The following is a 15,043-nucleotide window of genomic DNA, read 5'->3' as shown; positions in this document are numbered from 1 at the left end:
TTGGACCTCAGATGACTGGAAAACCACAGGCTGGTCAGATAAGTCCCAATTTCAATAGCTATGAGGGTTTGAGTGTGGTGCAGACACCGTGAAGCTGTGGACCCGAATTGTCAACGAGGCATTGTGCGAGCAGGTGGTGCCTCCAGAATTGTGTGGGCTGTGATTACATGGAATGAACTGGGTCCTCTTCTCCTATTGAGCTGGTCATTGAGTGGAAATGGTTATGTTTAGCCATTTGGAGACCATTTGCAGCCATTTGTGGACTTCACGTTTCCAAACGACGACAGAATTTTTACGGAAGGCAGTGCGCCACATCACTGGGCCACAGTTGTTTGCGATTGGTTTGAAGAATGTTCTGGACAATTTCAATGAATGATTTGGCCACCCAGATCACTTGACATGAATCCCATTGAACATTTATAGGACATAATTGAGAGGTTAGTCTGTGGACATAATCCTGCACCGGCAACTGTTTCACAATTATAGATGGAATAGCTCAATATTTCTGCAGAGTATTTCCAACAACTCGTCGAGCCCGTGCCACGTTGAGTTGCTGCACTACACTGAGCAAAAGGAGACCTGAAATGATATTAGGAGGTATCCTATGACTTTTGTCACTTTATTGTATTTATAAATTGTGAATTTTTTAAATACAGTTACATTTATGTTATTAGCTGTTCAGATGCCGAGGCTGCTGCGTGCTTTATGATCAGTGCTCATTTCTCTTAACACACATTCCCGTCCCAGCCACTGCTTCCTACCATTGCACAGGCAGAAGTAGCTAGGCCTGTGCATGACTTTGAATTGACTCACTTGCTCCTGCTGAAGCTGACTTGCTTAATGCAGTAACTTTAAATGATGATGCTTGGAAAAGAATGTGTGATTTCTGATGGAAATGTCACAGTGGGATTGGAGGAAGAGGAGTTTAGCATGCTGCAATAGTAGATCAAAAGCACTGAAAATGTTGTCAAACAATAATATTAAGAATGAAATTTCCACTCTACAGCGGAGTGTGCGCTGATATGAAACTTCCTGGCAGATTAAAACTGTGTGCTGGACCAAGACTTTGAGCTTTGCCCGCAAAAGGAAAAGGTCCCGAGTTTGAGTCTTGGTCCGGCACACAGTTTTAATCTGCCAGGAAGTTTCATATCAGCACACACTCCGCTGTAGAGTGAAAATTTCATTCTAGAAACAACCCCCAGGCTGTGGCTAAGCCATGTCTCTCCAGTATCCTTTCTTCCAGGAGTGCTAATTCAGCAAGGTTTGCAGGAGAGCTTCTGAGAAGCTTGGAAGGTAGGAGATGAGGTACTGGCAGAATTAAAGCTGTGAGTCATGCTTGGGTAGCTCAGTTGCTAGAGCACTTGCCCGAGTTCGAGTCTTGGTCCGGCACACAGTTTTAATGTGCCACGAAGTTTCAATATTATGTACTTTATTTAAAAAAGTTATCAAGCAGTCAGACAATTAAAATATACCTAAAAAGTTTGAAATAGGGTGTCTGGCATTGGGAATAGAAAGAGAAAGAATCAAGTCAGTCTTTTGTGTTTGTGGAAATTATGAACTGTCCTCTATGGAGTGGTATGAATGACAGTCTGCAAGAATGTTGGGGGCGAAGGGCTGGGAGCACCCACTGCCCACAAACACTACAGGCAGCATTCAAAGCAACCAAATATTTGTGCTGCAGGAGCAACGGTGATGCACAGAGGTAATGACTGCTTACACAGTTTTGTAAAGATGAAACTGCAACCTCTGGAGCAAAAATTACAAGACTCTAATATACAGTGATTCATCTGCTAAGTTCAGCACTGGGTGGGAAGGAGTCAATACCAGCTGCCTCGTAGCGATTCTTGCGCTCTTGACAGCCCTCACATTGTGCGTACTGCCTCTGGCAAAGAGGAAGAGCCGACTGATGGAATACAGTTTCGGCAACACAGCAGATTCGCCTCTTCACTGCAATCCACATGAATTATCAAATGCTTGGAAAAGTGATTGCAGAGGCAAAAGGAAGGAAAAACCAGTTACTGGTGATGGAACAGGCCAGATGTTCAGCAATATATATAAAACTTACCTTTTATTTTATTTTATTTTTAATTTCTGAGCAAATAGAGACCAATTTCTGCTCACCCTCAGTGTCCTGTTACTTCAAGTTCTTTTTTTAAACTTTCATTTTACTGCAAACAGTACAGGAAAGAGAACTGTTCAGTTCAAACACATCACATATTAGAATATTGATAGCTGACCTACCACTAATTTCTGAAAATTACTTCAGTGTATACTCAGTTGCGAATGGGCAGTGGATAAAAGCAATGACAATTTTATGCCGGCCACATTTGTACGAGATCCTTTCGTCCTCTCCCAAACCCACCTTATCAGTCCAGGCTGACAAAACTGGTAAAGGAAGGTCCCGGGGAATGTAAATAATTCAAGCAAAAAGGGTACAGATCACTGAGTTGTTAAAAGGCACATAAAGGAAAGAAAGGACATTCTTAGCTTCCAGCCATATTCTTTACAACTATATAGCCCCCACCTCCCCCCCGCCCACGCATACATAACAGTTCGACTGGGGTGAAGGGCTGTATTGGGTGGAGTAGGCAAGTGGAGGATGAAATAGTGAGTGTGTGCATGTGTGTATATGCGTGTCCTGTGTAGCTCTGGAAGAGAATTCATATGAAGGCTAGTAAAGTTCTCTCCTTCATTTATGTGCCTTATGACAACTCAGCACCTCTATCTACTATTTGATGAGTGGTTATCCTTACTCCGTAAATTATTTGGAAACTGACAAGAATGCGAACTAAAGTTCCTGCGACTACTGCAAGTTGGAATCCTTCATGTAAACAGGCATCAGTTTTGTGCCACATGACTGGTAAAATCAAGAGAGGTGAGGATGGCACAAATATAAGTCTGTGAACAGCAAGGGACCACAGTCAACAACTTTGATAACAGTGTATCCTCCATGTTAGAACAAATGCCAAAAGAACCCCCAGACACTTACAAAGGACCACTGATATACAGATAATTGCAAATAAGGATGTATATTTGGACAAAAATTTGTTCACGTATTTTTAACTGTTTGATAAAATTTTTTACCTTATTATGGACAAGTTATTTTCGTCATTGCCATTTAAAATGTACTTGATGTAACACAGCTTCTTAGTGACTCACTACTGCACTCAGCAGAACTGCAAATTTAATGGCTGTACTCGAGTCATCAATGAGAACTTCACTACCACACATTTGTGAAATACATTCACAGTGTTGCCAAGCTGCACTACAGTTTGGATGTTTGACTGCACATTAAATTGTAGGGTTTTGTGTTAAGTGATTTCTGAAACTTTCCTGATTCTGCAGTGGAGTGAAACAGTTGCCTAGGCTGCAGTTACACCACTTCTCTGCTTATCTTTCCTTCTGGGAGTGCTAGTCTCACATTGTATCCAGAACTATCTAGTTTGGAAGGTTGGAAAAGAGTTACTGGCAAAAGAAAAAGCCATGAGTGAGGCGCGCTGTTAGAGGACTTTCCTCCAAAAAGCAAAGGTCCCAGGTTTGAGTTCTAGTCCAGCACACAGTTTAAAAAATTAGTGCACACACTTCTGCAATGTGAATTCATTCTGGAGCCTAACCCTTAATCTTAGAAACACTCTTATAATGTAGTTCGAAACAAACAAGTCTTAAAGGTGCCAGAAATAGATGATGATGATGTTTGGAATGTGGGGCACTCAACTGCATGGTTATCAGCACCCGTACAAATTCCCAACCTTTGCTCAGTCCAATATCGCCACTTGCATGAATGATGATGAAATGACGAGGACAACATAAACACCCAGTCATCTCGAGGCAGGTGAAAATCCCTGACCCTACTGGGAATCGAACCCGGGACCCCATGCATGGGAGCTAGAAATAGAGATCAATGCTCTTACTCAGGATGAGGGTTCATGGGTATCATGGTGGATAATAAACATAGGTGGAACCAGGATGTTGATAAGCAGAAAGCTCTTCCAACAGCTTTGCACTCAAAAATCCTCACACTGTGGTGACCTGCAGATAGGATCGCTAAACATCCCAGCATTTGCCTTACATTTTAGGGGGAGCATGGAAAACTTCATTCTGGATGGTCGCATGGAGATTACAACTGCTGCCCTCACAAATATGGGCCCAGTACAGTTGGGGAAGGAAATTGGCTCTGTCCTTTAAAAGGAACCATCTTGGTATTCATCTTAACTGCTTCACACACCCCTCGGTGAAAAACCTAAATCCCATTGCGTGCTGAGTACCAGTCTTGGGCATTACCCATTCCACCACTCCACTCAGCAGGAGCAAAATGATGAAGAAAAAGGAGAGGAAGAGGAGAGCAAGAAGAAGAGAAAGAGGGAGGGAGGGAAGGAAAGCTGTGACTTTATTCTGTCAATCAAGGTATTGTTACAGGTGGGGCAAGGGCCAGACTGATAATAAGTGGGGGAGGAGTAGGTTCATTCCTCAGTGGAGAAGCCATTTCAAACTCAGCAATTCACAAATACTACTCATCCATCACTGTGACCATTGCCAGTTGTGATTAATGTAGCAAGTAGGGAACATCCAAAGAAGAGTTCACCAGTTGCTGGTTCAGTAAGTGCAAAGCAACAGGGAGATGCTCAATAAACTGGAGTGGTAGACACTAGAAGAGAGGCATTGTGCATCATGGTGTGATTTGGTATTGAAATTCCAAAAACTTATGTTCATAGAAGAATCAACAAATGTATTGGTTCCTCATTCGTATATCCCACAAGAACACCATGAAAGTAAAATTACCGGGATTTGAGCTGGCATGGACGCTTACAGATGACTGTTCTTCCTGCACACTGTCTGTGACTGAAACAGGAAAGGGTACACAAAGTAACCTCAATGACACACCATAATGTTGCTTGCACGGTACAGATGTAGATTTATAGATGAAGAAACATTTTAGAGAACACACAAAAACTAAATCTGGCTGGCTGAATATTGACTTATTTTGCATAGATGTGCTGTGTCCAAACCAGCCTTACATGTTATACTGTAGTTTGAAGCAGTAAGAGAACAAAGATGACAAGAGGATATGCCAAGCACTTGTTCAGAAAGAGAGAAAGAGAGAGAGAGAGAGGAAAAGTATAAATGTGCTATATTTTACCTTGTGAATATTTTTGTTTTGTTTGTACATATATATTCCTAAATCAAATAAACGATGACATTTTGAAATGTTTAGATGACACTTCCTCTATTATACCATCCCCTAACTGTGTGGAGGTTTCACAACACAACTTCAGTCAAGAACATGCTTTATGATTTTAGCTTTGGTCATTAATAGAATTTGTTACTGCTAGTTCCTTAGTTCTGATTCTGTATTCTGACTTTCTTATATCGTTGATGGTATCTCATAACGTCAGTAATCTGTCAGATTTGAAGAAGTTGTTAGTATGAAATGAGCAGTTTAATCACTGCATTTAGGGCATACATGAAGGTTAATTTTGTCACTCTTTTGTTTGTTAAAGAAAAACAACACGTTCATTGTTTGAGTGGAACTGCAGAGGCGCAATACTGAAGCAGACTCCAGTCTGAGTTCTGAGATTTGCAGACTGTATTGAGAATTAATATATATGTATATTTGGTGAATACAGATACGAAGTCAATAAAAGAGGTGAGTCCCACATTATAAATAAACTTTTTGTTTATATAATATATCTTTAATAATGCAGATGCAGTGAGCTTGCTGTTTCAGAAAAGCTGCCATTGTGATAAAAGTGTTACATTGGCTTTAAATAAGGCTGCATAAATGGTTAAAGTGAAACTACAGATACTGGATGTTAGGCTTAAATATGCTATTGTCAAACCATTACACAAAAAAAGGAGACAAATCATCAGTGGAAAACTTCTGTCCCATTTCATTATTGGCAATATTTTCAAAAGTGTTTAAAGGGTTATGTAAATAGATTTTATAAACACTTAGTACAGAAAAATATTCTCATTCACAATCAGTTTGGATTTTGGAAAGATTGTCAACTGATCAAGCTATATTCACTTTTACAGATGATATATTAGAATTGATGAATCAAAAGTGATTAACACTTAATATTCTGTGATCTGACTAAAGCTTTTGATTGTGTTAAGCATGATATCCTTATACAAAAGTTAAAATATTATGGGAAACAGGAGTAGCAAGCTCATTCTTCTCATCTTTTTAATATAAAGCAGTGTGTGTCCGTATCAAGCTTACCACATAACAATAGTCATTCAAAATATGAAACCACCAGAGAAGGGGTTCCCCAGGGCTCTATTTTAGGTCCCTTGTTGTTCCTATCATATATTAATGACCTTCCATATGCAGTGTCACAAAATGCAAATTTTGTCTAATTTGCAGATGATACAAGTATTGGTATAAAAAACAATACCTGTGATCTCACTGCAATCAGCTAACAAAATATTTGTAAATATCAGTTCACAGCAAATGAATTGTCACTGAATTTTGACAAGACCCAGTACATACAGTTTAGTACCTCACAGAGAATACCTGACCCTATAAGTATAATGTATTCAAACAATGAAATTAAAGCTGTAGACAGTGTCAAATTTTTAGGGGTACAAAGTGACCACAACCTAAATTGGAAAACTCACACTCTAGACTTAATGAAACGTCTTAGTCCAGCTACATTTGCAGCACGCATGATAGCAGAAACAGGTGATTTAAAAATGAAGAAGTTCATTTATTCGGCCGACTTCCATTCACTAATGAGTTATGGAATCATCTTTTGGGGAAACTCCTCTCACAGAGAGAACATTTTCAAGATTCAGAAACTAGTCGTTAGAATCATATCTGGTGTCAGTCTTAGATCATCATGCAGAGACCTCTTTAACAAACTTGGTATTCTAACTACCGCTTCTCAGTACATATACTCATTGATGTCTTTTGTCATTTAAAACATGTCTCTTTTTACACAAAATAGTGCAAAACATGATTATAATACCAGAACCAAAAACAAGCTGTATAAGGACTATAAAAGCTTAACATTAGTACAAAAAGGAGTCAAATACATGGGTACTCATATATTCAATAACTTACAAGAGCATATCAAAGGTCTTGTAAGTGATAAAGATCGGTTTCAGAGTGAATTCAAGAACTTCCTGTTGGCCAACTCTTTCTACTCCATCGTCCGTCTGCATTAGAATTGTACAATATCCATGTATCTGAGTTAAAGAAACTAACTCTTTCCGCATCCCAGAGACTCCTCTCCAAGAGATCCATGGAAAACGATAAATGTAAGGTAGCTTTGCTGTAATGATGATGTATTGTGGGACAGCATACATGTGCAAAAAGGGAGAGAACAAAACCCTCACTATTTCTCTTTTTTTCCATCTGTATAATATTTTGGAATGTAGGCTGCGGTGACAGATTGACCGGTAGTGTAACCAAGGTCTAGGACACATTCAAAGGTGATAGTTTGGCAAAGCTATATAGAAGGTTTCAGTTATTCCACGTGAGGAATTGTAACATATTGGTGACGCACTGACATGATTGAGCAGGAAAAATGTTCGTATAAAGAGTGGGGAATTATGAATATAGTGTAACAGAATAATTTTTTTCTTTAATTATGCAGGTGTGTAGTTTTATTCTTTACTCTTTTTGTGTTGATGTTTGATTTCATGTATGGACTGAAATAAAAACAAATTACAGAAAGCATAGATATTAAAGTTGAGAGGAATGAAAGAAGAAAGGAAATAATATATAAAAGCATATGAATTACAACGAATGCAATCAAAGTAGAGCAGTACACACTTTCTGCAAAAATTAGAAATTTTCTTGCCGTACATAGTTCAGACGATCTGCATTGTTGACAAGAAATGAGGAAACGCTGTTGGAAATGTTATCACTTAAGAAAATTAACATGTTGTGAAGGCTATCAAGGCTGTTGACATTAATTGTGAATACACCTTTATACAAATGCAGGATATACGTTCCAAACAGCAGCTTTTAAAAAATTCGACTTGAGTTTGAACAAAACTTCTGCAGGTGATAGAGCATGGCCCATTTAGAATGCCAACTGCAATGTGCAGGAGGTGCAGTGGCACCAGCCATTGACAGCGGGGCAGACAGTGAATTTTTGAAGGACGGGTTTGACAGCAGAAGTCAACACCAGCAGCTTTCAAGACCTTGCATTTCACAATGCGGAGCCTCAGCAGCTCAGAGCATCCCCAGCTTCCGCCACTCTTCTCTCATCTTTGTCAACTCCATGCCTTCCCAGTGATGCATAGGCAGCTTAGCGAAGAACCTGCAAAATAAGAGGACAAATGAATGATCGTATGGCATTGTTGGTCGGGAGAATCAGTGTGCATCACATTTCATTGATGGCAATATTGTTTGTGCGGGTGTGCACACTCCTGAAGGGGAAGGGTGTGGAAGGAAATCTGTTGTATCCTTTTCAGTCAGACCATCTCAGCATTAATTTTAAATGATTCAGGGTTATCACAGAAAACCTAAATTTGAAAAAATATTAAAATTTAGATGAAGCTCATAAAATTCATGATAAGTCATTCTGTGTTTTAAGAGTAGGCAATCATCTTCAGTTAAAACAGGCAAGACTTTAAAAATGAATAAAAATGAAATGGAAAGTTATAAAAAAGAGGGGGCACTAAAAATATCGTGTTAAATAGTCTCCAACTTAGTCTACATTCAGTCTTCTTGATATTCTGCTCCATGATAACTTTATATGTTGCTTTATTCACATCCATCCACATTATTTTCGTAATGGTTAATGTGGACGTATGGTTTTCTTGTAAATTTTTATCCCATACTAAAATGCGAAATCTGTTATAGTCGGAAGCTCATTGGATGAAATAGTTTTCTCATGAAACAGTGAAGAAATTTATTTGCTTTTTGATATTGTGGATTTAAAGATTACGATTACCTTGTTTACTAAAATGTTATCCAACTTGGGCTGGCGACCATAATATTACCCCGCTACAACTGGCAACAACTTTGTGCTACCTAACAGATACATTTCACAATTTGCTTTCTTTTGTGTTTATCCTGATTAAGGTGTGTATCAGACACAAATAACTGAGTCTGATTGTCTAAATGAACCATTAATAACATGACAGGATCAAAATTTATAAAAATAATAGCACATGAATTACAGAGTTGTTAGATATTATGTAACTGGGTTGATGATAAAACTACTCACCAAGTGGCAGCAGGAGAACATACACATAAATGGTTAAGGAAATTTGCAAGCTTTTGGACCCATTGACTCTTTCCTCTGGCAGAAGGGTTCAAGGGGAAGGAAGAGGGATGAAGAAAAAGAACTGGCAAGGTTTAGGAAATGGGAAGTGTTTGGAAAAGTTGCCCAGAACCTTGGGTTAGGGGACTTACCGAACTGAGAGCTTAGAAGTGAAGATACAGTAATAATGAAGACAGAGATTACTGATGAAACACTATGCAACAGTTAATAAGAGTGGAAAGCTAAGTACATTGTATGTGGAAGAGGGTATGGGGAGGGGGGTGGGGTCAGAACACAAATGATGTAGAAAACAACTAAAAGGGAGTGAAGAAAGGAATAGTTACTGTGAAGATACGCTGAGACCAAAGAAATTAACGTAAATTAAGGCCAGGTGAGTGGCGAGAATGAAGGACATCATGTAATGCCAGTTCCCACTAGATATTCACCTTACTAGGCCTTACATGTACCAAAACTGCTTTATCCCCTGTGGCAGACATACAAATATATCAGGGGCATGGCCATAGAACCAGGATGTCTCCTTCCTATGCCAATCTTTTCATGAGTCCCTTGGAGTGGCTTTCTGGGATCCATAACCCTTCAGCTTGTGGTTTGATCTAGATACATTGATGAAATCTTTTCCATATGGACCCCCAGTGAGGTTTACATGTTAAAATTCTTAGAAACTCAGTGAATATATTCTTCCAATTAAATTTCACATGGTCCTATTCTGTATCCCAAGCCACTTTCCTTTATGTTGACCTCATCCTCACCAAATGTCAGCGATTCAATTCTGTTAACATTAACTCTGCTAACAAACAACAGTTGCAGTCCTTCACATGTCAAACATTTCTTCCCGTACAGCCTTGGCATTACAAGTGAACATACACTATGTGATAAGTATCCGGACACCTGGCCGAAAATTACTTACAGCTTCGTGGTACGCTCCATTGGTAATGCTGGGATACAGTATGGTGTTGGCCCTCTCGTAGCCTTGATGAAAGTTTCCACTCTCACAGGCATACATTCAATCAGGTGTCGGAAGGTTTCTTTGGGAATGGCAGCCCATTCTTCACGGAGTGCTGCACTCAGAAGAGGTATCGACATCGGTCGGTCAAGCCTGGCACAAAATTGGTGTTCCAAAACATCCCCAAGGTGTCCTGTAGGATTCAGGTAAGACTCTGTACAGGCCAGTCCATTACAGGGATGTTATTGTCATGTAACTGCTCCGCCACAGGCCGTGCATTATGAACAGGTGCTCGATTGTGTTGAAAGATGCAGTCACCATCCCTGAATTATTCTTCAACAGTGGGAAGCAAGAAGGTGCTTAAAACATCATTGAGGCCTGTGCTGTGATAGCGCCATGCAAAACAACAAGGGGTGCAAGTCTCCTCCAAGAAAAATATGACCAGACCATAACACCACTGCCTCCGAACTTTACTGTTGGCACCATACAGATCACCACAGTGTGTACCATGATTTGTCACTCCACTCAACATTTTTCCACAGTTCAGTCGTCCAATGTTTACACTCTTTACACCAAGTGAGGCATCATTTGGCATTTACCGATGTGATGTGTGGCTTATGAGCAGCCACTCGACAATGATATCCAAGTTTTCTCACCTGCAGCCTAACTGTCATAGTACTTTCAGTGGATCCTGATGCAGTTTGGAATTCCTGTGTGATGGTCTGGATAGATGTCTGCCTATTACACATTACAACCCTTTTCAACTGTCAGTGGCCTCTGTCAGTCTGTAGAGGTCGACCTGTACGCTTTTGTGCTGTACGTGTCCCTTCATGTTTGCACTTCACTATCACAATGGAAACAGTGGACCTAGGGATGTGTAGGAGTGTGGAAATATCGTGTACAGACGTATGACACAAGTGACACCCAATCACCCGACCACATTCGAAGTCCATGAGTTCTGTGGAGCACCCTACTCTGCTCTCTCACATCTACATCTACATCTACATGAAGGAAAAATATACCTAAAAACAAAGATGATGTGACTTACCAAATGAAAGTGCTGGCAGGTCGACAGACACACAAACGAACACAAACATACACACAAAATTCAAGCTTTCGCAACAAACTGTTGCCTCATCAGGAAAGAGGGAAGGAGAGGGAAAGACGAAAGGATGTGGGTTTCAAGGGAGAGGGTAAGGAGTCAGTCCAGTCCCGGGAGCGGAAAGACTTACCTTAGGGGGAAAAAAGGACGGGTATACACTCGCACACACACACATATCCATCCACACATATATGTGTGGATGGATATGTGTGTGTGTGCGAGTGTATACCCGTCCTTTACATATATGTGTGGATGGATATGTGTGTGTGTGCGAGTGTGTACCCGTCCTTTTTTCCCCCTAAGGTAAGTCTTTCCGCTCCCGGGACTGGAATGACTCCTTACTCTCTCCCTTGAAACCCACATCCTTTCCTCTTTCCCTCTCCTTCCCTCTTTCCTGATGAGGCAACAGTTTGTTGCGAAAGCTTGAATTTTGTGTGTATGTTTGTGTTCGTTTGTGTGTCTGTCGACCTGCCAGCACTTTCATTTGGTAAGTCACATCATCTTTGTTTTTAGGTATATTTTTCCTTCGTGGAATGTTTCCTTCTATTATATCTACATCTACATGATTACTCTGCACATTTAAGTGCTTGGCAGAGGGTTCATCGAACCACAATCATATTATCTCTCTACCATTCCACTCCTGAACATCACGCAGGGAAAACGAACACCTAAACCTTTCTGTTCGATCTCTGATTTCTCTTATTTTATTTTGATGATCATTCCTACGTATGTAGGTTGGGCTCAACAAAATATTTTTGCATTCGGAAGAGAAAGTTGATGACTGAAATTTCGTAAATAGATCTCGCCGCGACGAAAAACGGCTTTGCTTTAATGACTTCCATCCCAACTTGCGTATCATATCTGCCACACTCTCTCCCCTATTACGTGATAATACAAAACGAGCTGCCCTTTTTTGCACCCTTTCGATGCCCTCTATCAATCCCACCTGGTAAGGATCCCACACCGCATAGCAGTATTCTAACAGAGGACGAACAAGTGTAGTGTAAGCTGTCTCTTTAGTGGACTTGTTGCATCTTCTAAGTGTCCTGCCAATGAAACACTTTGGCTCACCTTCCCCACAATATTATCTATGTGGTCTTTCCAACTGAAGTTGTTCGTAATTTTAACACTCAGGTACTTAGTTGAATTGACAGCCTTGAGAATTGTACTATTTATCGAGTAATCGAATTCCAACGTATTTCTTTTGGAACTCGTGTGGATCACCTCACACTTTTCGTTATTTAGCATCAACTGATACTGGTCTTCGGATGACCCTACTAGATGGTAAATTACAGCATCATCTACGAACAACCTAAGAGAACTGCTCAGATTGTCTCCCAGGTCATTTATATAGATCAGGAACAGCAGAGGTCCCAGGACACTTCCCTGGGGAACACCTGATATCACTTCAGTTTTACTCGATGATTTGCCGTCTATTACTACGAACTGCGACCTTCCTGATAGGAAATCACGAATCCAGTCGCACAACTGAGACGATGCCCCATAGGTCCGCAGCTTGATTAGAAGTCGCTTGTGAGGAATGGTGTCAAAAGCTTTCCGGAAATCTAGAAATACGGAATCAACTTGAGATCCCCTGTCAAAAGCGGCCATTACCTCGTGCGAATAAAGAGCTAGCTGCGTTGCACAAGAATGATGTTTTCTGAAACTATGCTGATTGCGTATCAATAGGTCATTCCCTTCGAGGTGATTCATAATATTTGAATACAGTATATGCTCCAAAACCCTACTGCAAACCGACGTCAATGATATAGGTCTGGACCTGAAGACTTGCCCGTATCAAGCGATTTGAGTTGCTTCGCAACCCCAAAGGTATCTACTTCTAAGAAACTCATGCTAGAAGCTGTTCGTGTTTCAAATTCTGGAATATTCCATTCGTCTTCCCTGGTGAAGGAATTTCGGAAAACTGCGTTCAATAACTCTGCTTTAGCGGCACAGTCGTTGGTAACAGTACCATCGGCACTGCGCAGCGAAGGTATTGACTGCGTCTTGCCGCTTGTGTACTTTACGTACGACCAGAATTTCTTCGGATTTTTTACCAAATTTCGAGACAATGTTTCGTTGTGGAACCTATTAATGACTACTGAGGTCGCTGATATGGAGTACCTGGCAGTAGGTGACATTACAATGCACCTAATATGAAAAATGTATGTTTTTGGGAGTGTCCAGATACTTCTGATCACATAGTGTGTGTTCAGATGCAAACTCTTTGGAGCAATACACCGCTATTCTGACCTTAGCCTTCACTGGATGTAATTAACCCCACCAGCCTGGTTCAAAATCAGGTTTCCCAGGCCATCAGATCCAATTCAAGTACTGTTGAGCCCTCCAAATAAAAAACTTAAGAGTACACCTTCTTCAACTCAGCATTATCCTTGTCTTGAATGTATTAATCAGCTGCTTTGACAAGCCTATGACTTCCTAAAATCATGCCCTGAAATGAGGTCCATTCCATCAGACATTTTCGCCACCACACCTAAAATATTTCATGCCTCCGCCCCCTCCCAGTCTCAGCAATATTCTGGTCAGACTGTCCTCCCTGTAAGACTTGCCCTATGCACCTTCCTACCATCACCTATACCAGCCCTGTAACTGTTGAAACATACGCTATCAATGAGAGAGCCACCTGTGAAGCAATATATGTTGTGTACCAGCTGCTATGCAAACAGTGTTTGGCCTTTTACATTGGCATGACTATCACCAAGTGATAATTAAGATGAATGGGCATAGGCAGAGTGTGTACACTGACAACACACAATATCCTGTTGCAGGGCATGCTCTACAATATGACAGTTGTGACTTCAGTGCCTGTTTCACCACATATGCCATCTGGATTCTTCCTCCAGGCATTAGCTTCTCAGAAATCCGCCGATGGTAACTGGCATTACAACATGTCCTTGGTTCTCTCCATGCACCTGACCTTAATTTATGTTAATTTCCTCAGTCTCAGCATTTGTTCTCAGTAGCTACTCCTTTCTTCACTCCCTTTTGGTTTTGTATATCTTTTACTTTCTGACCAGTCTCCCACACCACCCTCACATCTTACTTTACTTTACTTTACACGTGGCTAAGGCCTTATCGACCATACACCTGCTCTACGAGCCTCTTCCAATTATTTCTATCCAGGGAAATTGTTGTCCAATCAGAGTTGATGCCCATCCTAGCTGCATCTTCCCGGATATTCTCCATCCACCTAATTCGAGGTCTTCCTCTTCTTCTCTTTCCTTCTAATTTCTTAGTGGATGCTATTTTGGGTAGTCTGTTCTCTGGCATCCTTGCTACATGACCAGCCCAGTTCAGTCTTCTCTTCTTTAACATTTCCACAATGGTACTATGTTTGTACAGCTCCCGTAGTTCTTCATTTTTCCTTATCCTCCACTCCATGACATTTTCATCGAAGATTGGTCCAAATATTTTTCTTAGTATTTTTCTTTCAAATATCAACAGTTTTTCTTCATCTTTTTTCCTGAATGTAATAGCTTCACATCCATATAATGCTACTGGTACAATAGTTGACTGATAAAAACGGATTTTGAATTCAGTACTAAGTGATCTCATCCTTAAAATTTTGATACAGCTGTAAAAAGTTCTATTAGCTGCTGCTAGACGGGCGTCTATTTCTATTTCTGCTCTATTGTCTCTGCTAAAAAGACTCCCTAAGTACTTGAAGTGGTCAACTGCCTTGAAAGTGAGACCATTTACGGTCAGTGGTGTATTCTTTTGGAGTTTTTTACTTATGAC

Source organism: Schistocerca cancellata, chromosome 11, assembly GCF_023864275.1.
Source record: "Schistocerca cancellata isolate TAMUIC-IGC-003103 chromosome 11, iqSchCanc2.1, whole genome shotgun sequence".
In the NCBI taxonomy this organism is placed as follows: Eukaryota; Metazoa; Arthropoda; class Insecta; order Orthoptera; family Acrididae; genus Schistocerca; species Schistocerca cancellata.
The sequence above is the reverse complement of the archived record's forward strand: the minus strand, read 5'-3'. Positions refer to the sequence as shown.